General features: G+C 41.8%; 1 protein-coding gene across 2 annotated transcripts in view; it reads left to right on the plus strand.

The window, feature by feature from the left end:
• Positions 1-26,022, plus strand: part of axin1 (axin 1) — a 393,099-nt gene that overhangs the window by 4,792 nt on the left and 362,285 nt on the right. The window lies entirely within an intron of this gene.

The following is a 26,022-nucleotide window of genomic DNA, read 5'->3' on the forward strand; positions in this document are numbered from 1 at the left end:
AGACCAGATCATCCTGCTGTGCAATCCATGTAGCTGTCGATACTGCAATGTGATGTCAGTCGGGAGGCAGAGGGAGTAAGCGGTGGGGTGGGGGGGGTGGTGTGTGAGAGAGAGAGTGAGAGAAAGAGAGAGAGTGGGAGAAAGAGATTATGCCCTGGCAAACAGCATGGATAATAAAACAAAAATGGATCCGCTTCTTGCCTCTTACAACAAGAAAAAATGGCAGCGCTTGCTCACGCGCTGACCACAGTCCGTCAGCTGCTTCCTGGGGCGTGATTTCGCGATCGCCCATCGAAAATAAGGATTTCAAAAACTTTTTTTTTATCTACTTTTCCTTTTTTAAAAACGTGTAGCGTGGCAAAAACAAAGAAATACATATTGCGCACAGCGAAGATAACACGATTTTGATATTCCGAGCTCTTTCTTGTTGTCCAATCTCTCCTCTTCCAACCTCACATAATCCGCCTTTGTGAATCTTTATTTTAATATATATACCATTTGGTTGAAAAGAGCGAATGAGAGTTATGTGCTTGTTTTGTCAGCGATCAATCTGTTTCCCACTGTGATGGAGAACACCAGACCAACTGCTGTTAATTTTTTTTTAATATATAATTTTCACACGCTCTCAATTTGAAGTCTTCTGGTGTGATAATTAACCTCCAGTGACAGTTTCCGAACTACTTTTCCACAAATTCAACTTTCATCATTTTGACAGTGTTGCGTTTTCCTTTCAACCAACACATAAACTGAAGGCTACTTTATATTTGCATTGTCTTCTGGTTTTGAGGCCATTCACAGCTTACTTTTGGAGAGAAACACTAGCAGCTAAATCTCTTAAGCCACTGTGGCTAATCCACTCTTGATTTTGTTCATCAAAAATGTGGCAAAACTGCATGACATCAACATGACAGCTACATGTATTTCAATAAAGCTGTTAAGATCCCTTTCTTTTGACGATGATTGATATTTAAGGAAGGGAGGCCAGCCTAACTTTACAGTTTTGTTTTTTGCACGAACTGATATTTCCCCATTAGTTAGTTCAGGTGCTGCAGAGACATCAACAAAGTTTCAATTAAAAATAGAATCACATTAGGAAACCTTCAGACCCCCTTAACTCTCTGTGCAACAAGTCTTCAACCATTTTGATGTCTGCAGTGACCCATATTGACTTAGTCTTAATAGGCTTGCAGTCACCAATAAGTAGAATTAGCCATTCTTTTAGAACTGTGTGGATTAATGCTGCATTTCCACTCATTGGAACAGATCATAAGGTTGCATCTTATAATAATAAAGAACATTACAATTTGAGGAGTGTGTTACTACTTGGTGCTTGCAATCTCAATGCATTATTTTAGGACCATCTTTTACAAGATTGTGAGCTACAATTTTTTTTTTGTAATTGTGCCAAATTGTGCTGAGACCCAAGTTGGCCCACCTCATTATATTTATATATTTTTTAAAAACCCCACGGAAACTAGCTTTTCATGAATCAACTTAATTTTCGGGAAGGCTTTCAAAATGAAGAGCCAGCCTTTTTTTGCAAGTATTTGAAACAAGTGCAAAATATATGGAAAACTAGACATACTGCTGTCTAGTTTCTGCTGGATTATGTTTTGGCGAGTGCATTGAAATCACACTGTATCCCATTAAACTTGTCGCTGACATTATTTCAAGCCAATCTGTTTAGCACGTCTAAATGCGCCGTGTAGAATACACTGTTCTGGCAAATTGGCTGCTGGTATTAAAACTATCAATGTGGAACTATTTGTTCCTGCCTGCATTCTCCCCATAGATTCGATCATGGCTGAGGGTAAAGAAAGGGGCTGATTGGTGGAGAACCATTGCGAACCTTTTTTGTCTCCCTTTCTCTCTCTCTCCTCTCCCACCACGCCCAAATAATATTGCAGTTTTCATGCAGTCTCATTGTTCTGTACCAGACCTGCTGCTGTGATCAATAACCTGTAGTGTGAGACCAGCGCCCCGCATGGCGCCTCTGCGTCTTCCTCTTTACAGCGTGACGGGATCCATTTTAGATCTCAGCTGGGCATCATTTCAAATAGTCCTTGAGATGCTAAGAGCCATGCTAAATGGACCCCCTCTTGCTCTGAAGATCACAGAAAGGAGTTAAGCACAATGGGGGCACTGATGATGTTATGGACCAGAAGGATAAAGAAAGAGAAAAATTTTCGACCCAGTTCCGAAGACAGAAGGAATTGTTCTGGTCCTTTCTGCATCTGACCCATCCCTAATTTTTAAAAATATTATCTATAAACATCTACTAAATTCCCATGTTCCCGTGTTCAGAGTAAAACAGCGATTGAAGGTCAGATGTTAGTCTCTTGAACCGTGTAACAAAACCGTATTGGTCACAGCGCATCATGCGGTAGGTAAAATGGTTCCATAAGGGATGCTCCCTTGCGGCAAGAGTACAAATTGTTCAATGCTTTATGTAGAAATTGCTCCTCTCTCTTTTTTTTAACGTACACTGCGCTCTCCGGAAACTTCCTTTTTATTACTGGAGATGGCCGAAAAGATCTGTGCAAAAGAATGTATTTGCTACACACAGGAATAGCCAGGGTGTGGAACATATTGAGCATGACAAGGCTCCGTTGGAATCGGGTACCTCACATACTTTATTGCAGCCTGTTATACTTTATTTAGTCAGTGGAAATCTTTATTGCTACCTCAAAGTGAGGAACATCACAGGATTTAGAGAAATGTACCAAGCACTGAGATATCAAAGACTCTCAAACTACTTTTGATTCATTGAATTCTTCCTTGTTGATGCAATTCAAACTTTGGAAACATTCTGCCTGTGACTAACCACATTACAGGCAGAAATTCTTGATGTGTTTTTAACAATAGCTGGCTCCTCTAGCAGATTTACATAATGACATGACTGGCTGAGAAAATCTCCAGAAATTGGTTGATGACGTGAGTCTTTTCCATGAATACAAAGAAGTCCAGGAAGAGACCTGGTAGAGGAGTGAAATTCTGAGGAGCGAAATTAGGAAAATACTATTCAGCAAATTTGTAACTGGTGGATTTAAAATGAAGGGCAATTCCAAAAGATGCAAGGGAGCATTTTACTTCCTTTGGCAATAAGTTGTTAGAATGTGGAATGTATGACCATTGATAAAAATTAATCTTGGTAGCTACTGCTGCAGACAGGTATTGATCTCTATAGTTGGATTCAATGGAAACAAATGTGAGTGGAACTGGTAGGTAATAGTTGCACACGAGTTGAGCTTGGCTCTTCAAAGACTAATTTTCCAAGGGGCTTTACCCTTCTGTGAGGGGTCAGTGAAACCCTTTGGGGAGCAGTGTGAAGGGCCACTTAAACCTCTTCTCCTGTATTCCCTGTGGAAATTCAAAGCCCCATTTCCTGCTGGCCTCTGAGAAACCTTCAGAAGATGTTTGAATTTGCTGCCCTTCTCTTTTCTTCCCTGGTTATTTAAACTTTATTTAAATGTAGACATACAATTTGATTAATTGTTTCCTGTTGAAAACTTATCCACAGATTTCTCTTTGTTGTGCTGCACACCAATACTTGCTGTGAGCTTTGGGGTTAATTCAGGTACAAGTTTGACAATGAGATTTTTGGATTTACAAATGTGAGGCTCAAGTTTTTGAAAAGCTGATTGTGAACAAATTTAACTGCCCAGTAAAATAAATTATTATCCATAAATTGTCCACAATGGATCTGATTTAAAAAGCCTGCAATTAAATGCACTAGAAGGGCATTTTAATCTAACTTAAAAAGTTGTTTCTTAAACATTATGTTTGATGTATACATTTCAAAATGTATAGTTATAAATGACAGCTTTTTAAGAATACATTTAACATCTTGCTTTTGATAAAATTTCATTTCATACTGCACAAGTGCATTTGCAATATGGAGTGGAACTTTTACACTTCGGACGTTTTCTTTTTTTGCCATAACGTTATTTGCCTGTGTAATCTTTCATATAAGCCTGACCTTCATTCACTTTCAAGATAAACTAATGGGGATTTTGTGAAAGAAAAATCTTCAACTAAAATGCGACCAACACGATGAGGTTTCTGAAAGAAGTGTTTGGTGATGAGGGAGATACGTTGCAGCATGTGACAGGAAATAAATGGTGTTTATCTTGTGACAGTTATTTTGTTGAAATTGTATGCAGGAAGATTGAAATCAAATTTGAAAATTGTGATCTGATTTTTGAATTTCACCACTGGGAAAGAAACTCAATTAAATTATGAAGGGAAAATAATCCTTCTGTAATGACATCACACACTTTAAAAATAAATGATTGTGAATGAGTACTTTATATAATTGTTAGATTTTAGGAGAGAGGATTTCATTGAAACACTTTGAATGTTGAAAGGCATAGGCAGAATAGATGTAGAAAGGTTGTTTCCCATGGTGGGAGAGTCCAGGACAGTGGTTTTCAAACTGCCCCCAAACTCACATTCCACTTTAAGTAATCCCTATGCCACAAGTGCTCTGTGATTGGTAAGGGATTGCTAAAGTGGTATGTGAATGGGAAGGGAAGGTTGAGAATCACTGCTCTGGACACAAATGTTACTGAAATCTTTTGTTTGAGAAAAATTGTCATTGGCCCATTTCCTTTGGAGTTCTGAAACCGTGCACATAACGAGTCAATGAGGTACAATTAAAACAGAGGTTTCCAAACTTTTTCTTTCTTCTCATATATGACCTTGCACAATCCCTTACCAATCAGAGCACTTGGGGCATAGGGATTACTTAAGGTGGAATTTGAGTTTGGGGGCGGCAGTTTGAAATCCACTAGTCTAGGACGTGCAACTTCAGGATTGAAGGACATTTGCTTAGAATGGAGGAATTACTTTAGCCAGAGGGTGATAAAACTGTGGAAATTTGTCCCCGCAGGCAGTTGTGGAGCTCAGGTCATTGGGTGTATTTAAGACAGAGACCGATAGATTCTTGATTAGCCAAGGCATCAAAGGTTATGGAGAGAAGGCTGGGCAGTAGGGTTGAGTGGGAAAATGGATCAGCTCATGATTGAATTGTAGGGCAGACTCAATGGGCTGAATAGCCTATTTCTGCTCCAATGTCTTATTGTCTTATAATTGTGGTGAGAGTCAAAAATGCAAAGTAAGGATTTCCACAATTGATGCACACCAATCACGATGAAGAATTCAAATTATTGACTCCGATTGTTCTATGTTTGGAGACAATAGCAGAGTGATTGCATGATTAATGAGTTTAAATGCCTGAGCTGGCATCCAGGGTAAATGAGAATTACCACAAAAATTCCTGAACTAAAATACAAGAGTTCTTATCTCCGCGTTCAAAAGTCTCAAGTCTGCACACTCTGTGCAGTCTAGATGAAATGCCAGACTGCAAAAGGATATGAATCGCTGAAGAGAAGAATGTGAGGTTGGAATTAGGAAGTTGTAAAATTGGAATTTTAAGCAAGGAGACTGTAAGATAAGAGCCAAAAGACTGGAGGGAATTGGGGAATTGCAGAAGTCAATCTGGAAGCTGGAAATGTAGGGAATGTGGGTCTGCGACATTGGTGTCAGCAAGGGTGCACTCTGTATTGGGCAAGGTTGGAGGTTGCGTCTGCGGACTGGTGAACAAGTCTGCGAGTCAGGAAGCTGAGTGTTGAGTCCAAAGACAAGACGGGAATTGAAAAAATGCGAGTCTGTGACCCTGAGAGTAAACGAGCAGCAGGCTGGAGTCCATAGGGAATACAAGTGACAATGTGGACAGTCTGGAGACTGATGAGAACAAAGATGAAGGAGAGAAACTTGAGAAATGGAATGAATTAAGCAACTTTTCCTTTGTGAAGGCATTGCTAAATAGGAACAAATATTAAATTGAGAGCCTCTTTCCTGGCGTTTAATGAATTTTAAGTTAAACTAAACTGTTAATTATGTAGCTAAGTAAAACGGTGCACGTTTGTCTTTCATCACTCTTTCATTTAGTTTTGGACAAACTATATGAAAAATATTGCATTTACTTGTTTTGTCATCCAATCCTCGAACTTGCTTGTAATATCACTTTCCATAATGTGAGTTCATCAACGGATAAAACCGGTATTCATGATGGTGTTCCATGTGGACGTAACTAATCCAAAGCTTTCCTGGACAATATTACTTATTCTGTCCTCTGAAAATTTGAGCTCATCCAAAACTGGCCCATGTCATTCCTCATTCATACAATGTCACTCTTCAACCAGCTTTAATCATTCATCCCTAATTACCTTTGAACTGGACTATTTCAGTGGGTAAAAACAGGTGAGCTTCTCACGACATGAGTAAACCTAATAGATTTTGCAACAACCCAACAGTTTCATAGTCACCATCTCTGATATTAACATTTTATTCCAGGTAGCCAGGCAAGGTTAACATCGAGGGCAGCACAGTTAGAGTAGAGACTCTATTATGGTGCCAGACAACCGGGTTTGAATCTGGTGCTGTCTGCAAGGAGTTTGTATGTTCTCCCTGTTTCTGCATGGATTTCCTCCGGATGCTCCTCCCATCCTCCAAAAATATATGGGATTATAGGTTAATTGATGTCTTTGGGCATCACAGGCTCATGGGATGGAAGGTCCTGTGCTGTGTTTCTAAATGTTAAAATTTAACTTAATTGATTTCATCAGTTAAGTTTAAATTCACTAGTTGCCATGGTGGAATTCAAACTCTGATTTTCAGGATAAAAGTTGGGTTTGGGGTTAATTTGTTCATAACTTACTCATTACATTACTGTGCCCTCAATAAGTTCAACAACACCTCATACATGTATTGAGCAACGTGGTTAACGTAGTGGTGAGCAGAATGCTATCACGGCACCAGGGACCTGGGTTTGAATCTGGCACAGTCCTGTATGTGTTTGCTCTGCAGGAGTTTTCTCTGGATGTTCTAGTTTTCTCCCACCCTCTAAATCAGGTTAATTGGGTAGTGAGTTTAAAGGGTCAGAAGGTTCTTCTCCTGTGCTGTGTTATTAAAAAAAAATTCATGTGGGCAGCCTAAAATTGAAGGGTATGAACATTGAATTTTCCAATTTTGGGTAATCTGTTCAACTCGTCTTCCTTTCCTCTTTCAACTGCTCCCTTTTGGTTCTGATTATCCACCTGGATCCATTTTTATGTTATTCATCTATTCTCATATTCCCCTCCTCCATGACACCATCTGCCCCTCATTAATCAACTCGCATGGTTTCACATATGACCCAACAACTCCTGCCTCGAGATTCCTCCTCTGCCTTTTCCACTTGGCATTATCTACCCGTCATCCCTCACTCACCTGGTTCCATTTCTCACATACCAGACTCCCCATCCTCTCCTCCATTTGGCTGCATCTCTCTCACCCTTCCCTCTCATCACATTGCATTAGCTATTTTCCCTCTACACCAGTGGTTCTCACCTTTTTCTTTCCACTCACATCCCCCTTTAAGTAATCTCTATGCCATCAGTGCTCTGTGATTGGTAACGTAACTGTTACTGAAATACTTGGCTTGAGAAAAATTGTCATTTTTTTGGCCCATTTCCTTTGGAGCTCTGAAACCGGGCACCTAACGAGTCCATGAGGCACGATTAAAACAGTGGTCTTCAAACTTTTTTTCACCCACGTACCACCTTGAGCAATCCCTTACTAATCGCAGAGCACCAATGGAATAGAGATTGCTTAAAGGGGGATATGAGTGGGAAGCAAAGGTTGAGAAGCAGTGATCAAGACCCTCAATCCTGATGCAGTATCATGCCCTGAAATGTTAACTCTCCCTTTCCCTCCACAGATGCTGCTTGACCTGCTGAGTTAACACCAGCAGTTTGTTTTCTACTCCAGGTTTCAGCATCTCCCAGTTAAACAACCCTTTGTCTTTATTGTTTATCATTTTGGCCTTTGTTTTGAAATCCCTCCAAGACTCCCTTGCTCTGCATTTTCCCCAGCCTGATTACCCTGGAGGATATCAAGGCGATTTGTCTGATCATTCCTGAATTTACTTGCTGTATTATCTGAAGCCGCGTCCTTTTAGTGACTGAACTTAAACTCTGGAATTCATTCTCTGACCCTCTCCACCTCCGACCCTTTTCCCCTTTAAAACTAATCTCTCTGGCCTGGAGCTCAGCATCAAATTTGACATTGGTACCTGCTGCAAATTGCTTTAAATATTTTGTCATCCTGAGGGTGCTATATAAATTAAAATTGATCCTGTTGTTGAGATAACTCGACAAAGAAGAGTTAATGCTAATATGATGAGATTTTTTTTTCTCCCCTGGCTTCAGCTGAATTTCCATTTAAGGCCTTTGGGTTTGTCAACATCATCGTTTCTCTTCCATCCCTCACCTGTGAATAGTTGCCGGTGATTCAGCACAGATTTGGCTTCTATTTTATTTGAGGACTATACCCAAAGAGATATTTAATAGGATTGTATTGGCGCCTCACAGTTCGGCAGGCAGCAACCTCCTTGGAAGAAGACCGCAGAGCCCACCTCACTGACAAAAGACAAAGGAGGAAAAACCCAACAGCTAACCCCAACCCACCAATTTTCCCTTGCAACCGCTGCAACCGTGCCTGCCTGTCCCGCATCGAACTTGTCAGTCACCAACGAGCCTGCAGCAGACGTGGACATACCCCTCCATAAATCTTCGTCCACGAAGCCAAGCCAAAGAAGAAGAAAAAAAAGAATAATTACAATGGAGAAGGCATGACCACACTAATTTTACAGAGATTCCCTCCCCAAATTGTAGTAAGTGACTCTGAAGCCCAGCCAAGTGCAATGACTGCAAATATTCATTGTAAACATTTCAATCTCATTCACTTGAACTCCTCCAAAATTGCACATGCTGGGTTCAGATGGGATAGCTAAGAAGTGTTCATGGTTTTCTCTTCTGTTGCAAAGATTCATTTCATAAACTGACAGGAAGACTAATGGAAAATACTTCACCAAATGATTGAAAAACTGATTGCGTAGGTGTGCATTCCAAGGCTGAGCTGACAACGTTTATTGATTTCTTCACCAAAGTGTACGAGAGGGTTGGCCTCATGCTGAACATCTGGAAGACAAATGTTCACTGCCAACCTTACCAACAATGAAGATTTACAAGAGAGATGGGTTTAAGTGAATTCATTGAGGAGCTTAGAGGATGTAAATGTCAGAAAGAAATCCAGGAGGGCAAAGAGGGCTTTGTCAGATAAGGAAAAGGGGAATCCAAAGATATTCTACAAGTATGAAGGGCAAAAAGTATAACTATGGGGAGAACAGAAAATCGGCAAAACTGTGGTGCCACAGGAGATGGGAATGGTCTTAAGTGTGTATTTCTCAACTGTATTTACCATGAGAAAAATATGGAAAATGAGGAACATAGGGAAGTAAATACTGATGTCTTGAACAGAGTCCACTTGACAAAAGATGAGACATTTGAGGCCTAAATACATAGAAATCCCTAGGGCCTGGTCAACCTTAACCTAGGCTAGTGGGAAGCTAGGGATAAATTGCAGGAGTCCAGGAAGAGATATTTGTAGGCATGGGCAAGGTGACAGAACACTGGAGAGTGGCTAACTGCTGTACCTTCAGTTGAGAAAGGCTTCAGGAAAACTACAGGTCAGTTAGCTTCATGTCAGTAAGGTACTGGTGGAGATTCTACATGCATTTGGACCCCTTCAATTTCTCACTAGCTCCCCGCAAGGTCCTAGGATACATTTGACCAGGCCCCAGGGATTTTTGTGCCTTTCTTTCAGACCTTAAATGCCTCATCTTTTGTAAAGCGGATTCTGTTCAAGGCATCATTATTTACTTCCCTTAGGAGCAGTTGGCGTGGCTTTGTGCATGGGAAATCATGTCTCATTAATTTCTTTGGGTTTCTTGATGGAATAAAATGAGTAGATCAGACTATTATTTAAATAGTGAAAGATGATGGCATGCCACTGTGATGGGGACTTGGAGCTGCTTGTGTATGAATCACACAAGCAACTCTAAAAGTATACATTACCATAGAGAAAAGGGTAATAGATAAATAATAAATATTCACGTTTACAGTTGTGGAAGAAAGAAAAGTGATCTTTCTGTTGTGCGGACATGTCTTTGCATTTCAGAGTGGTTTACGCTTAGGATGGTAAGGTAAGGTTGAAGATCCCAGCAGCCATTGAACCTAGAGGCACTGGACTTCAAGGTTTCTGCATCTTCTTGAAGGTGGCAGCAAGAAGAGGATGGTGATGTAATTTATGCTCCTTATTACCTCCCATTGTTCCTCTGTTTTTGGTAGTGTTGTAGTGGTATGGACAGGTTGGCTCCTAAGTGCAACTTTCTTTGAGTTTCTCTGTTACACAGAAAAATTGCACACATGCTTTAGTTACATGGTGTAATGATGAGATCACATCTGGATAACTGTGTACAGTATTGGTCTACTTGCGTAAGGAAGGATGTTAATGCTTTGCAGGCAATTCAGAGAATGTCTATTAGAGTGACGTCTGGAATAGACGAATGGTCTTACCAAGAAAGAGAGCTGTGCTTGGGCTAATGTCCTCCAGAGTTTAGAAGAATGAGTTTAACTTTCAAGTTTAGGTTTCTTTGTCTCATGATACCTGGTATAGTGAGAAGGATTTTTTTTTTCTGCAAGGCAACTCCTCTGCTGTAGAAAGGTGAAGAGCATAGAGTTGGAGTGGCAGTTAGTGCAGTGTTTAGCCCAATGCTATTACAGGACTGGTGACTCAGGTTCAAATCAAATCAGACACTTTTTTTAGAGTTTGTACATTCTCCCATGTCTGCATGGGTTTCCTCCAGTTTCCTGCCACTCTTCAAAAAGTATGGGGGTTGTAAGTTAGTTGGGTGTAATTTGGCACCATGGGCTCATGGGCCAGAAGGTCCTGTAACTATGCTCTGTCTAAATTTAAGACTTAAATTTACAGCTACACTGAAAAAAAAAATCAATTAATCACAAGCAAGGGCAGTATGAGAGCAGAGTAGTGGGGTTCATTCAAGGGCCTAATGGCTGCAGAGACCAAGCTATCTTTAAGTCTATTGGTGAGTGACTTCACATCCTTGAGCCTTCTCCATAAGAACATAAGGAATAGAGTAGACCAGCTGGCCCATCAAGCACGCTCTGCCATTCAACAACAAGATCATGTTGACCTACCTTAACCCTTATATTCCCCTACTATGCAAAAGTCTATATATCTGTATCTCAAAATATATTTACTAAAGCAGCTGGCTACTGCTTCCTTGGGGCAGAGAATTCCATCGACTCACTACTCTCTGATAGAAGCAGTTCCTCCTTCTCCTCTCTGTCTTAAATCTATTTCCCACCAATCTTAAGGCTATGCCCCTAGTTCTAGTCTTACCTACCATTGGAAACAAATTCCATCTTACCTCTTCCTTTCATAATTTTATATGTTTCTACAAGATCACTTCCCATTCTTCTAAATTTGAGAGCATTTAGTCCCAACTTAATCACTTCTTTTTGGCTAACCTCCTCATCTCTGGAATCAACCCCCTCTGCTGCCTCAAAAGACAAGATATCCTTTCTCCAGTAAGGAGACCAGAACTGCATGCAGTGCTCCATGTGTAGCATCACCCTGAACAGTATCCTGTATGGTTGCAGCAGAATCTCCCTGCTCTGAAACGTAATCCTAGCAATGAAGGTCAACAATCCATTTGCCTTCTTGATTATCTGTGGTCCCTGCAAAACCTACCTTTGTGAAAGAAATGCACAAAGATCAGCGTGTACCGAGCCATTGTCATACCCACGCTCCTGTTCGGCTCCGAATCATGGGTCCTCTACCGGCATCACCTACGGCTCCTAGAACGCTTCCATCAGTGCTGTCTCCGCTTCATCCTCAACATTCATTGGAGTGACTTCATCACCAACATCGAAGTACTCGAGCTGGCAGAATCCGCAAGCATTGAATCCACACTGCTGAAGACCCAACTGCACTGGGTGGGTCACGTCTCCAGAATGGAGGACCATCACCTTCCCAAGATCGTGTTATATGGCGAGCTCTCCACTGGCCACCGAGACAGAGGTGCACCAAAGAAGAGGTACAAGGACTGCTTAAAGAAATCTCTTGGTGCCTGCCACATTGACCACTGCCAGTGGGCTGATATCACCTCCAACTGTGCATCTTGGCACCCCACAGTTCGGCAGGCAGCAGCCTCCTTTGAAGAAGACTGCAAAGCCCACCTCACTGACAAAAGACAAAGGAGGAAAAACCCAACACCCAACCCCAACCAACCAATTTTCCCTTGCAACTGCTGCAACTGTGCCTGCCTGTCCCGCATCGGACTTGTCAGTCATCCACGAGCCTGCAGCAGACGTGGACATACCCCTCCATAAATCTTCGTCCGCGAAGCCAAGCCAAAGAGAAGAAAAGAGAAAGATTCATGCACAAGGACTCTCCGGTCCCTGTCCAGTGGCACGCTATAATCCTTGACTCTTTGAGCAATGATCTGATCTACTAGTTTTTTTCTTCCACAGCAGATAACCACGTATTTACCAGCATTGTACTCCTTCTTGCCAGATCCTTGCCTACTGAACCGATGGGAGGAGGGAGCAAAAAGTGTGTGTCCAGTGTGTGATAGGTACTACAGTATGTTCACTGCCTTTCCTGTACATTTGGGAGATGGAAATGGAGTTCAATGAGGAGAGGGAAGTTTGCATGATGTTCTGTGATGCATTCATCACCTTCTACATCTTGAGCAGAGCATCTCCCATACCACGCTGTGATGCATCCTTCTAATAGTGTACCCTGTAGAAGTTGTTGAGGGACACAAGGACACTAGGAAAGAAGAGGCATTGGTGTGCTTTGCTTCAAAAGGTTGGTCCAAGTGAGGTCCCTGTAAATATTTTCACCCAAGAACTTGAGCTATCTACATTCTCCACTTCAGTACCATTGATGAGGGCAGGGATGTGGTCTCTACCCTCTCTCCTGAAGACTATAATCTTCGCCTTCCTCTTATTGTTGATGAGAAGGAGATTGTTATCTTGGCACCATGCCACAAGACATCAATCTCCTTTCTGTATTCCGTCTTGTTGTTGTATGGTACGTGGACTGTGGTGATGGTGCCATGTATTTGTAGCTGAAGTTGGAAATGTACTTGGCTCTACAGTTGTGGATATAGAGTAGAAGACTGATAGTACACATCCTTGTGGAGCGCCAGTCTAGAGTTTGATCGTACAGGAGCTGGCCATTTTCACTGATAACTTCATATCCTCACGAAGAGCTGATATTGCTGAAAAATACAAGTTGCTAAGAGGTCTGGAAAATGTGGAGAGGATGTGTCCCTTCGTGTCAGAATCTGGAACTGGAGATCTTTTTTTTAAAAAAAAACAGGTGGTTACATATTTTAGTTGTAGTGAAGGGCCCAGGCTCGAAAAGATGCTGACGTGACCTGCTGAGTTTCTCTAGCACACTTATGGATTGCAATTGCCCTTTTTAGATGCCACGAGGTGATTTCTTTTTCTTTCAAAAATTTTTACATCTCTCTTCCTCAAAGGAAGGTAGAAATAGAGACTTTTAATATTTTAGAGGCAGAAGTAAATAGATTCTTGGAAATGAAGAGGATGAAAGGGTACTGAGGGTGGTCAGGAGTGCAGGGTTGAGGACTTAGCCATGACCTTAGTACATGATAGCACAGGCTTGAAGGGCTGGGTGATCTACTCCTGAATCTAAATTTTTTTTTTTAAATGTAGATTTAAATTTAGACATACCGTAGTGGCCTCTCTAGGGTTGGGGTCACCCAGTGTGGTAACTCATGGTGTCACCCCTCCTCCCATGGACCTCCTCCTGTACCGGCCATACAGAATCCTTAATGTTTTTTGTACTAATGTTACTTGTAAATTGTAATTCCTGTCGAACACTGAATGTAACGTCAATAGTAGTGAGGTAAACAACCACCAAAATTAAAATTACACCTTTAAATTACAATATCATACTACTTCATTCTCAAACAAATTAATGATGTAGGTTCACAAATACCAATTACTACAATATTGTAGTAAAAACACCAGAACATTTGACAAAAGCAGTAACTAAAAACACCAGCAGTAACGAAAACAACAGCGGGTGCTTGTAGCGCGTGCAGATGAAACCATGTGATTTGAAGCATCATTGTAATTGGGTATGAACGACTGCTCTGATTGGAGTGCATTAGAATGTACAAACGCCTTGCAGACAGTTCCAGATTTGAAACCGGGTAAGTGTTGCGCTGACCACCACGCTAACCTCAAGCCTGTTCTCACTTTTTGTTAAGAATAAGGGAGACCTGTGTCCAAACACCATACATCTTCCTTTGGCCATGACACCTCCAGTCAACCCGTCTTTTGTGAAGCGGCCATTTAATCACATGTTTGAAATTCACTCGTGGTCTTGCACCTGTCTTTGTGGGAGAGATGCACGCTCTGCATTTTATTTATTCAAATATCAAGGGGTGTGGATGTTGTTGGCAAGACCAGACTCTATCATCCATCCTGAATTGCCCTTGGTCTTTTATTTTTTTAATGTATTTTTATTGAGTTTAACATAACAAGCATACATAGTAAATGATGATTACATCATGAATCAATTGTATACAAGCAAATACATTCCAAAGGGAGAGGGAGAAAAAAGGGCCTATCAACATCAATGGTTCCTTGTAATCTAGTCATCATCATCTTCGTGGCTTCCCTCGAGGTTGAGGATGATGGTCTTCATTCCTATGGCCTCTCAAATGGCTTTTGAGTCCAATCTTGGATAGTGGTTCACCGAGTGAAGATGCCTGTGCATGTATTTGTTTAACGTGTACTTGATGTTGCACTCCAAGAAGCACACGATGCTTCACCAATCAACGAACTGCTTCCAATGGCGTAAAAACCATCGCGATTGGAGCTGATGGATATGTTGCAGCCTTCATCCCCTTTTTTGCCATCGAGTTCGAAGTGACTTTGTCCTCCTGTTCCACCGTTGAGGGCTTGGTTGGATTGTTCTTTGTCAGGGACCTCCCCCTCAACCTTAACGCCTTGGGTGGTCCTACCAGGAGCATATCTCTGGATGGCATCACTCTCAGGCTCTCAGGACCACACAAGCCTCTCCACTGCCATGAGGTGACAATCCACACAGAACTCCATCTAGTAACATGCATAATGAATGCAACCATATCAGACCCATTATTGGACTGTTTTATTAAAATAATAAGGATTTTTAAAAAAAAAAGAAAATACCTAAAGGACTAATCTAAACTAATCCCCTCCCTCCAATCAAGGTTACCTTTTTTGAACATGTATTTACAATAATTTACTGGGCTTAAATTTAGTCCCAATGGCTGGGATCAAAAGAGATTGGGGAAGAGACTTGAACATAACATTTTCAGATGAAGATTGTTACCCTCCCCTCAGCTTGATTAATGATTGCTCAAGATGCTGCTTGTTACAATTTGAGTTGGTACCCAGAACTCTTATGTCTAAACTTAAATTATCCCATCTTTCTGTCGACATTGACCCTTTTTGTGAGGAAAAGCAAAATTTTTGAAACCTCTCTGATTCATACGTTTTGGGAATGGCCAAACTTAGATTCTGGAAAGAGAGTTTTCAAACTCTCACAACAATCTTTTAGATTAACTTGGAACCCTGTCTGTTAATTGCTCTGTCTGGTTTTCCTCGTGACTCAGATGAATCTCTGACTCGAAGAAAAAGTCTTCGCTTTTGCTGCATTGGTAGTTAGACAAGCTATTTTGTTGAAATGGAGCGAGAGGGGTATAGAAGGTTATGGGGTGGGTGCGGGCCAGTTGGACTAGGTGGGATAGTGTTTGGACTCGAAGGGCCGCACTGGCCTGTTTCAATGCTGTGATTATTATAAGTTATATGGAAAGGAGATGCATCCCCTACCTCGTATGCAGTGGTTAAATGATGTTATGTCCTATTTAAGTTCAGAGAAAATCAAATACAATATTAAAGATAGAAATTTCAATTAATGAAATTATGGGGCCCATTCTTAGATTTTTTTATAATTGGAAGAGTCGATGAGTATTATATATTCTGGTAATTCTTTGTCTATTCCCCAGGGGTCACCAGTGATTCCACATCTTTATTGATTTCTTTTTCTCCTCAAAAAAGGTGTTGTACTGCTGCAGGCTATGTGTTTAAAAACACTTCCACAGTGCAGGTGAATAGAAGCCGTGAGGATCACCAAGGAAAATTGAGGCACTGCCCAACTGCGTCCACTGTGCTTGTTCTTCCATTTGGTGGAAACGACACAGCTGGAGCTGCTAATCCAGAAGATTTGGCAAGCATTCTTTCCCACGATTCATAAATCCTGGGATTTGACCATCTCTGGTTGATCACCCCAGGGTTAATGCCAAGCTTCTTCTGAGGGCAATTTTGATACAACTACTTTCTTTTGGGTTTGGAGTCAAAAACTGACCAGACAAGGTAGAGACTGTAAATTCTTCCATCAATAAACCAGGTGGAGTTTCACAACATAGATATGGCATATGAAAGGTAGAGAGGAAGCACTGGGTGAGAGCAGCAAACACCAGAGGACTGCTATGCAAAGTGAAGGGAGGAAAGTTCAGGGGAGACACCCTGCCTTTCATCCAAATTTTTCCCATGCCTTGCCAGATGGAGGCTGGTACAATAGAGGTATTTAGGAGACTCTTAGACAGGCACATGGATGAAAGCAAAATAGAAGGTTATGAGGTAAGGAGGGTTTTGTTTTGGTTAGGAATTTAATGGTCAGCACACATCACGGCCCTGTACTGTCATGGCCGCCTTCGCAAACTGTTTCATTTGTTTGGTGAATCATTTATTGAAGTTTTTGAATTTAAATATTCCTGTTGCCATGATAGAATTAAAATCCTGTGATCCAAGGCAATGACATAATCCTCTGGATACTGGCTGCGTAATCAAATCACGATACTCCCAGACACAGCTGTCCATCCTATAGATTGCTAGTGTGCAGTGGTTAGAGATTGAGCAATGGTGGAGATGATGGTTTAAAATGGTGGAGGGCTCCTCTGTGCAGCTTGGTTCTGAGCTCTTTGCCTGTGGTCATAACTGCATCCATGCTGGGAAGTGGATTCCCACATACTCAGGGAGTTTCTCCTGACCACTCTAACATTCATTGATGTCAAATTGTTCACTTTAATATTAGGGTCATGTTGTGGTACAATACGAGGCAAGAAGCTAACATTGGGTAATCTTTAGAATCAGAATTTATTGTCATGAACATGTGTCTTGAAATTCATTGTTTTTCTGGCAAAATTACTATAAATTACACTTTTAAAAATAAATAAATGTGTAAAAGGAAAAAGTTGAGGTTGTGTCTGTGGCTCATTGTCTATTCACAAGTCAGATGGTGGAGGGGAAGAAGCTGGTTTTGCAATGCTGGGTGTTCGCCTTCAGGCTCCCGAACCTCCTTCCTAATGGTAGCAGTGAAAAGGGAGTGTGGCCCTGGGTGGTGAGGGTCATTGAGGTTAGAGGTTGCTGTCTTGTAGATGTCCTCGACGGAGTGAAGAGTGGAGTAATGCCCATGTGGGTGCTGGCGGAGTTCACAACTCTCTGTAGCCTTTTTCTCTCCTGAACATTGGTATCTCTGCACCAGTCATGCAACCAGAAGGAATGGTACACTTGTAGAAATTTGCAAGAGTTTTTTTGGAATTATTAGTGCTGTAGGAAGTTTGACAAAGTGAACAGATAACATTCCTGCTCTCAGAATTGTAGAACAGATGAAAGATACTGTATAATGGTCTATAGATCCGTAATCAAATCACATGTGAGTGTTGTTTAAGATGCCAAGGAAGCAAATCAGAATATTGAACAAGAATGTACTGTATTTCCCTGCGCTGTCGAACTTTATTTTTGGTCATGTTTTCTTTTGATATAGAAAGAGGCTATTTGGCCTTTTGAGACTAAGCCAGTTCACAGGAAATCCCATTCCACCATGAATCATTCTTGCAACACTCTTCCCATGTTCCGATCATCTCCTTCCAGGCTTTACCATTCACACAAGCACCAGCGACCAACCAGGCCACAACATGTTTTAGGTTCTGCTATTTCTTTTTTCAAGCCCAAGTCTAATGTGCTTATATGACTGACTGAATAACAAAACAATCTCTTACCGAAGGATTAAGTAGATGTATCCACCGCTCTCAACATTCACTTTTCCCCCACTTGTGCATGATGACAACAACATGCACCACTGAGAAAATGCCTGTGGTTCCTCACCAAGGCAATTCCAATAGCATGTCCTGAACTTCAATCCCCTACACCAAAGGCAGGGGTAGGAGGCACATGGGAGCATCAGTATCTGCATGCTCTCCTCCATGTCACACACCGCCAGGTATGTGTGAGTGGTACCCAGTATCAACTTTGTCCATTTATGTAATTTCCTGGTCATTATTCAACATTCATTCTTCAATGTCAGTCAGAAAATATGAGAGAGAGTCATTTAACACTGACTCTCGTACCTTGAAGAAGGGCTCAGGCCCATAACATTGATTATATATCTTTACCTCCAATGGACGCATTCTGTGTTTTATTATAATCACAGCGTCTGCAGACTTTCGTGTTTCACATCTTTTCACATTGGATTCCATTTGACTTGGAAGAAGGAATTTTTAAAAACCTACCCATTTGCAAATTCCCTTCTCAACAACAATTAAATGTCACTGGATTTGAGAGATTCAAGCAATTGGCTTGTGGTATTGAGGGGGTGGACTTCCTAACCCTATTGACCTCATTGGAAGTACAGTGTGGGCCATAAAGGGTATATTATTTTATGTTCCAGACCTATGAGAACAGTATGGTCAAGGAATCGAAATGAAGAAATATTTTCCATTCACTAAGCCCCGAGCATGGGTTCGAGTAAATGCTTTCGAGTAATTTTGAAGCATCACCATTATTCTAATCCTGTGAAAGTCCTAAAATCCAGACTATTCGGGGATTGGGTCAGCCTGGGTTTTTAGATTTTCCGGATTAGAACATAAAATAGTTAAGCACAGTACAGGCCCTCTGGCCCTTCGATGTAGTGCTGACCCATGTATTCCTTCCCCAAAAAATACTAAACACACCCTACCCCGTAATCCTCTATTTTCTTTCATCCATGTGTCTGTCTAAGAGCCTCTTAAAGGCCCCTAATGTTTCAGTCTCCACCACCATTCCTGGCAAGGCATTCCAGGCACCCACAACTCTGTGTTTATAAAAAAAATGTTAACGGAGGGAAGTTTAGGGGAGGCATTGGAACATAAAATGATATTCTCTTTATGGTCCACACTGTACTTCCAATGCCTCCCCGAAAGTTCCCTCCATTAACTTTTTACAGATGTCCTCTAATGTTTGTTGATTCTGCCCTGGGAAACAGATGCTGGCTGTCCACCTTATCTATACCTCGTAAGCTTGTAGACCTCTATCAAGTCTTCTCTCATCCTTCAAAGAGAAAAGTCCCAGCTCTGCTAACCTTGCCTCATAAGTCTTGTTTACCAATCCAGGCAACATCCTGGTAAATCTCCTCTGCACCCTCTCCATAGCTTCCACATCCTTCCTTTAATGAGGTGACCAGAACTGAACACAATACTCTTAAGTGTGGTCTTATCAAAGATTTGTAGAATTGCAACATGACCTCTGTACTCCTGAATTCAATCCCCCTATTAATGAATCCCAGCATCCCATAGGCCTTCTTAACTGTGTGGTGACCTTGAGGGATGTATGGATTTGCACTCCAAGGACCCTCTATTCATCCACACTCATAAGTAACCAACCATTAATCCTGTATCCAGCCTGCTGGTTTGTCCTTCCAAAATGCATCACCTCACACTTATCTGGATTGAAATCCACCTACCACTTTTCCATCCAACTCTGCATCCTGTCTCTATCCTCTTGTAACCTTCAACAACCTTCAGCTCCATCCTCAACTCCTCAAACCTCTGTGTCATCCTCAAATTGACTGACCCATCCTTCCACCTCTTCATCCAGGTCATTTAAAAAAATCATTAAGAGCAGGGAGTCCCAGAACAGATCCCTACAGCCCTCCACTGGTCACAAACTCAGAGTACATTAGCATCATGCTTTTGTCCTTCTACTTAATCGCATCCAGATTCTCAGGCCCATACTTTTCAAATTCAAATTTAATGAGAATAGAGATGAACAGGTACACTTTGATAGTTTATTAATGAAACATTTTTTCCACATAAAATACAAAGTACCAAAAAACAAATACATATTTATTTGTTCATTTCTGTGTATCTGTGGTGCTTATGCAGGTACACAAAAGCCCGCTAAATTTTAAAAGTTTGAGTTTTTGAGAAGTCTGGTTTCTTGGGAGGTCTAGATTTCTGGCATCCAGATTTTTTAGATTGTTGCTATATAAAGAATTGAGCAATTTGTTTACAACAAAATTAATGTTCAAGATTCAGCGTTCCTCTCTACTCTTTTGAATGGGTGCAAGCAGGATGAATTCAATTCTTTGTTCTAAAGAAGTAACTTCAGATTATTTTCTTCTACCCCCGAAAAACATGCACCCTCAAGCCTGGATACTGAGCTCAGGAGCCAAGTGTTGGATTATTTTTAAGAAACAAGGTGGAGTTTCTGCACTGATCTACCTTCCTGTAATATCACCAAACCATCTCATGCAGCTCCCAAATCCTGGCCACTCCTCCATTCCTTCACTTATCTGTTTGTGACCTTGCAGCTTGCCTGTAGATTTATGTAGAGGTTGAAGACTCAAAGTGTTGAGAGGTGTACAAAATTATGAGGGGTTTCGACAGAGTAGGCTTTTTCCACTGAGGTTAGGTGAGATACAAATCAGAGGACATGGGCTAAGGGTGAAAGGGGAATCATTTAGGGGAAGCATTAGGGGGAACTTCTTCACACACAGAGAGAAGTGTGGAACAAACTACCAGCTGAATTGGGCTCAATTTTAACATTTAAGCAACATTTGGACAGGTACATGAGTGAAAGGGGTATGGAGGGCAATGGACTGGGTGCAGGTCAATGGGACAAGGCAGATTAATAGTTCAGCATAGACTAGAAGGGGAAAAAGGCCTGTTTTCTACACTGTAATGCTCCATGGTTCTATTGTTTTAAGGGGGGAATGGGATGGTCTTCACTGCTTGCACTATAATCTGCATTATTCCTCCGTAGCTTAGCCTCATTGCCAACCCCGCACTTGGAATAAAGGCAAATGTTGTGATGTACTAAATGAAGGTAGCTTTAATCTTCTGTTTGCTACTATTTTCAAGTCTCTCCATGCTCTCAACTCTCCTTTCCAATCTTCTTCAGCCCTGGTGACTTGTTATGAAATCTATGGTCCTCCGACTCCATGAATGATTTTAATCTTTCCACCATTGATGGATGTGCCTGAAGCTATCATGGCTTGGAGTCCTGGGAATCCCAACCTTAATCTCCTCACCCTTGTACCTCTCTTTCCACCTCTTTGATGCCCCTTTGAACAAGTTCCATGCTCTAGCATCACCTTCCATGGCCTGATATCCAATCTGTGTTTGGCTCCGGCCCAGTGAAATACTTCTTTTGTTCCACTGAAGGTGCTAAACAAATGCACATTCATCTTGCTAATCTTTTGCTGAATATTATTGGAGATCACAGTCAATTCTTCACCTTACATTCCAACTATCAGAGAAAGAGCTCCTCATTGAGCAATGGGGGAATGGAATGCTCTCTGTGTTGGCCCCCTCTGTGTTGAGCCTGCACACTCCTCTGGCAACCGTGTGAATTTGCACAGGGTCTCCCACGGTCCTGCCACATCTCAAAGATGATTTTTAATTTCGACATACAGTGTGGCCCTTCTGCCCACGAGCCCGCACTGACCAAATGCCCCAATTAACCCCGTAAGTCTTTAGAAAATGGGAGGAAACCAGCGCACCTGGAAGAAACCTACATGTCCAAATTCCTTACAGACAGCGCCAGATTCGCCCACACTGTCATGACGTAGCGCTAACTGTGCCGCCCAAATCAGTGATGGGATTTGAACCATGCCTCCGAAGAGACTGGAGCTTCAATCCAGCACCTCAGACTACTTGACCACACTATCTTTGGGGGAATGGACACTCTAATTTGTCCCAAGTGATAGAACAAGGAGAGGGGAGAATTGATGAGAATATAGGGAGAATAAAATGGAATTGGTATAAGATTAATATTAATGGGGATTTGATGATTGGAACTGACTCAGAAAGTTGGCCAGTTCTCCATGACGATCGATCTTATGGCTCTAAAGATTAAGGAAACTGAAACATTTTGACATTAATGTCAGTCACAACTTGAACATTCGCAAAAAGCCTGTTGCCATTTTCATTTCAATTAAACAGATATCACCATTACCACCATTATAAGAGCCAAGGCTTTATTCCAGTAAATGTCTGGCTGCTTTGCTCACTGGGTGCCAGAGCGCTGCACCTCAAAGAAATCACTAATCACAAACGCAGGTATAGGGCAACGAAGAGATGGGGTGGACAGATTTGCACAGCACTGGCGCATCCTGCCACCCGGCCATCAGCTGTGGTGTCACAAAGCTCCATGCTAATCAATCCTCGGCTGCTGTGTCGCCAGATCTCCCAACCAGCTTGAAAGGGCTGAGAGTGACGTGCTGAAGAGCATCCTGCCTGAGGATACATCCACAGAATTAACAGCTCATAATCTGTGAAATGGTAAAAACCTACAGTGATAGGAAAATGAACTCCAATCAGTAAACTCACCTGAAAATAGGTTTTGTGACAAGATTTATCAAGTGTCTGGATCAGTGAGATATATAATCTGCTGCAAATGTATAATGTGCAAAATAATGGAATAACAGAGCAATGTTTTGAGTTCCAAATTGTAGTCTTCAAAATAATATAATGTTTTCGCCACACCAATATGATTTAATCTAGTCTTGCTTTGCTATACAAGGTGTCATATTCAACTGCTTTGCTCTGGGGAAGCTCGGTTGCATTTATTTATTTATTTACTCTGAGGCCATTCACTCCATCAGCTTCACACTGGATCCCAGCTGTGCAATGTCGTCAGAGCCATTCTCCCCTCCTTCATTTCCCACCAGTTCTGCAACTCTTCTCTCCCACATATCTGATTCTTCATCATTTGCCAACACTGAAGGTTAACTTACACCAGTCGATTAACCGATTAAAGCTTGGGATCTGGAAGGAAACGGGGATATCTGTGTTAACAAGAAAGATCCATGCAAAAAAGTCAAGTTTATTATCATCTGATTGCAACCTGATGAAACAGCATTCTCTGGTCCTCGGTGCAAAACACACAGACACACAACCTGACGTACCACAATAGACAAACAATACACAGGCAGGAGAAATATTCACATATACAAATTAATAAATGTAATTTAAATTTGGACATGCAGGCCATTTCGGCCCACGAGTCTGTGCCACCCAATCTATACCCAATTAACCTACAACTCCCAGATCATTTTGAGCAGTGGGAGGAAACCAGAGCCTCCAGGGAATACCCACGCAGACACTGGGAGAATGTACAAGCTCCTTACAGACAGCACGGAATGTGAACCCCAGTCCCGATCGCTGATGCTGTGAAGGCGTTGTGCAAGCCGCTGTGCCAACTGTGCCATCCCAATAAAATAATAAATATTGCTCTGTGATTGGTCAGAGTGAGCTGTTCCTTTGGTCATTCAGCGATCTCACTGCCCGTGGGAAGAAGCTGTTCCTCGGCCTGACACTGATACTCCGAGATTTTTTTTCCAGGCGATATGAAAGATGCTGTGTGCGGGGTGGAAGGGGTCCTCAATGACTTTGCGTGCCAAAAAGCACCCAAGGTCGATTTCAAACCCTGCCTTTGGAGCAGTGAGGTAGCAGCTCTGCACCACTGATGAAGAATACCAGGGAAAATTGTAACACTTCCTGCATTGCTTTAGGAATAGATGAAATCCCAGGAAGAAAACCATCAAAGTTGCCAATCTAGAACATGTTATGATAATGAACAACTTGTTCATGCAGTACAGTGAGGAAATTGTTCTAGTTTGTTGGTCTTGTATGTTACGTGATTTCCCCCACACTCCAACAGCTGAATTTTATCTCCTTGTATCAGTAGATAAGGTTCTAGAAATTTCCCGTGATTCTTAAATCCCTGCCAAAAAATCTAAGAAATTGAATAAAAATTAGATTTTTACGGAATTTAATTGGGGGGGGGGGGAATAAAACGAAAAATAATCAGTGTTATTTCTTGATGCGCGCGTGGATGGTGAGGCTTCATGTTGTAGAAAGTTCCAATGTGGGCACGTTTCTAGGAATGCAACCTTCCCATGCGCAGGCTTTGCTTGTTTTAGAGAACATGCAGTATCTGCGTCATGGGTCAGCCAGGGTTCTGCTGTGTTTGGCATCTGAATCGGAGGTTTGCTGTTTTACATCCCACTCACTCATGGCACTGTAGAGCATCTCTGAAATTATGCAGCGATCTCACTTGGATAATTATGAGCAGTTCTGTGCTCCTCAAGAAAAGATGAGCTGATGTTGGAGATGGTTTAAAGGAGGTTCACTAAGATGATTTTGGGAATTAAAGGGTTATTATATGAGGAGTGTTTGACAGCTCTTGGCCTGTATTCATTGGAATTTAGAAGAATGGGGGGGGAGGAGATTTCATTGAAAGGTGTGGACAGAGTAAATGTAGTAAGGTTGTTTCCCATGGTGGGAGAATCTAGGGCAAGAGGACACAACTTCAGGATTGAAGGGTGTCTGCTCTGAACAGAGATTCAGAGGAATTTCTTTAGCCAGAGGTTGGTAAATCTGTGGAATTTGTTGCCGGAGGCGGTTGTGGAGGCCGGGTCATTGAATACATTTAAGAGAGAGATTAATAGGTTCTTGATTAGCCAGAACATCAAAGGTTATGGGGAGAAGGCCGGGCAGTGGGGCGGAGTAGGGAAATGATTAAGTGGCAGGGCAGAAACGATGGGCTAAATAGCCTATTTTTTGCTCTTGTGCCTTATGGTCTTACAATCTCATCAGAGCCTCTTCTTAAACTGAAGTCCCACCTCCCAGAATGTACTAAGTCACACAGACTGTCTGCAGGAAGGGCCATGACATTGTTAATATTTGTCTCTCAATCTTCACAATTACATTGTTGCCCTGTGGGAGCTCATTGTCCAAGTGTGAGCTGTCACGTATTTTGAAAAAATGACTATAATTCAAAAAGATTTTCATTGACTGTAACGTGCTTTGGAATGTCCTGAGATGATGAAATGTGTTCTGTAAGGACCGTTCTTTTCCTGTGCAGCAATTCATGTGCAATGATGGCTCACTGACAAAAGACAAAGGAGGAAAAACCCAACACCCAACCCCAACCCACCAATTTTCCCCTGCAACCGCTGCAACCGTGTCTGCCTGTCCCGCATCGGACTTGTCAGCCACCAACGAGCCTGCAGCTGACGTGGACATTTACCCCTCCATAAATCTTCGTCCGCGAAGCCAAGCCAAAGAAAGAAAAAGATGGGGAAGTAAATAAACATTTACAAAGGACAGAAGAATGAGAGTAATTGGATGTCTTTAAAAGGGCTTTGATGGGCTGAATGACCTTTCTGTTTATAAAAAATGAATTTCAAAGTAATGTAGTTTAGAATTTCTAAGTCTCTGAGGGTCAATGTGCTGTAAAGACTATGACGAGACTGCGCATTCCTGAGATGGGATACACTTCTTGGACTCCAGCAGGGTGAGGTCAGCAGAGTATTCTGGCATGGGGAGTTTCATTTGGAACCAAGCTGTTATCAAAGAGAAAGCATGCAACTGAGGAAATCAGAGAGAAGTGAAATGATCAATACTGCTCATTTGACCAACAATGCCTGGCTCACAGAACCTGCCGCCTAATGATAATTCTGAAAAATACCTCAGGCAAATAAAATATCCCGTTCCCTGAGAGGAAATCCGAAAAGCATCAGTAAGGCTGGAGTGTCCCCAAGAGCTGGTACCACTGTCAGATCGAATCCTTCTAATTACCGAGATGTTTGCAAAGAAGAGGACTATGTGGCAGCCAATGAATTGGAGGCTGGGTCTGATGTATGATTCACAGCATACAGTCCATTGTGCAGCAAGAAAATTTAATTTAGTGAGTAGACATCTAT

This window comes from Narcine bancroftii, chromosome 12 (assembly GCF_036971445.1).
Source record: "Narcine bancroftii isolate sNarBan1 chromosome 12, sNarBan1.hap1, whole genome shotgun sequence".
NCBI classification, from domain to species: domain Eukaryota; kingdom Metazoa; phylum Chordata; class Chondrichthyes; order Torpediniformes; family Narcinidae; genus Narcine; species Narcine bancroftii.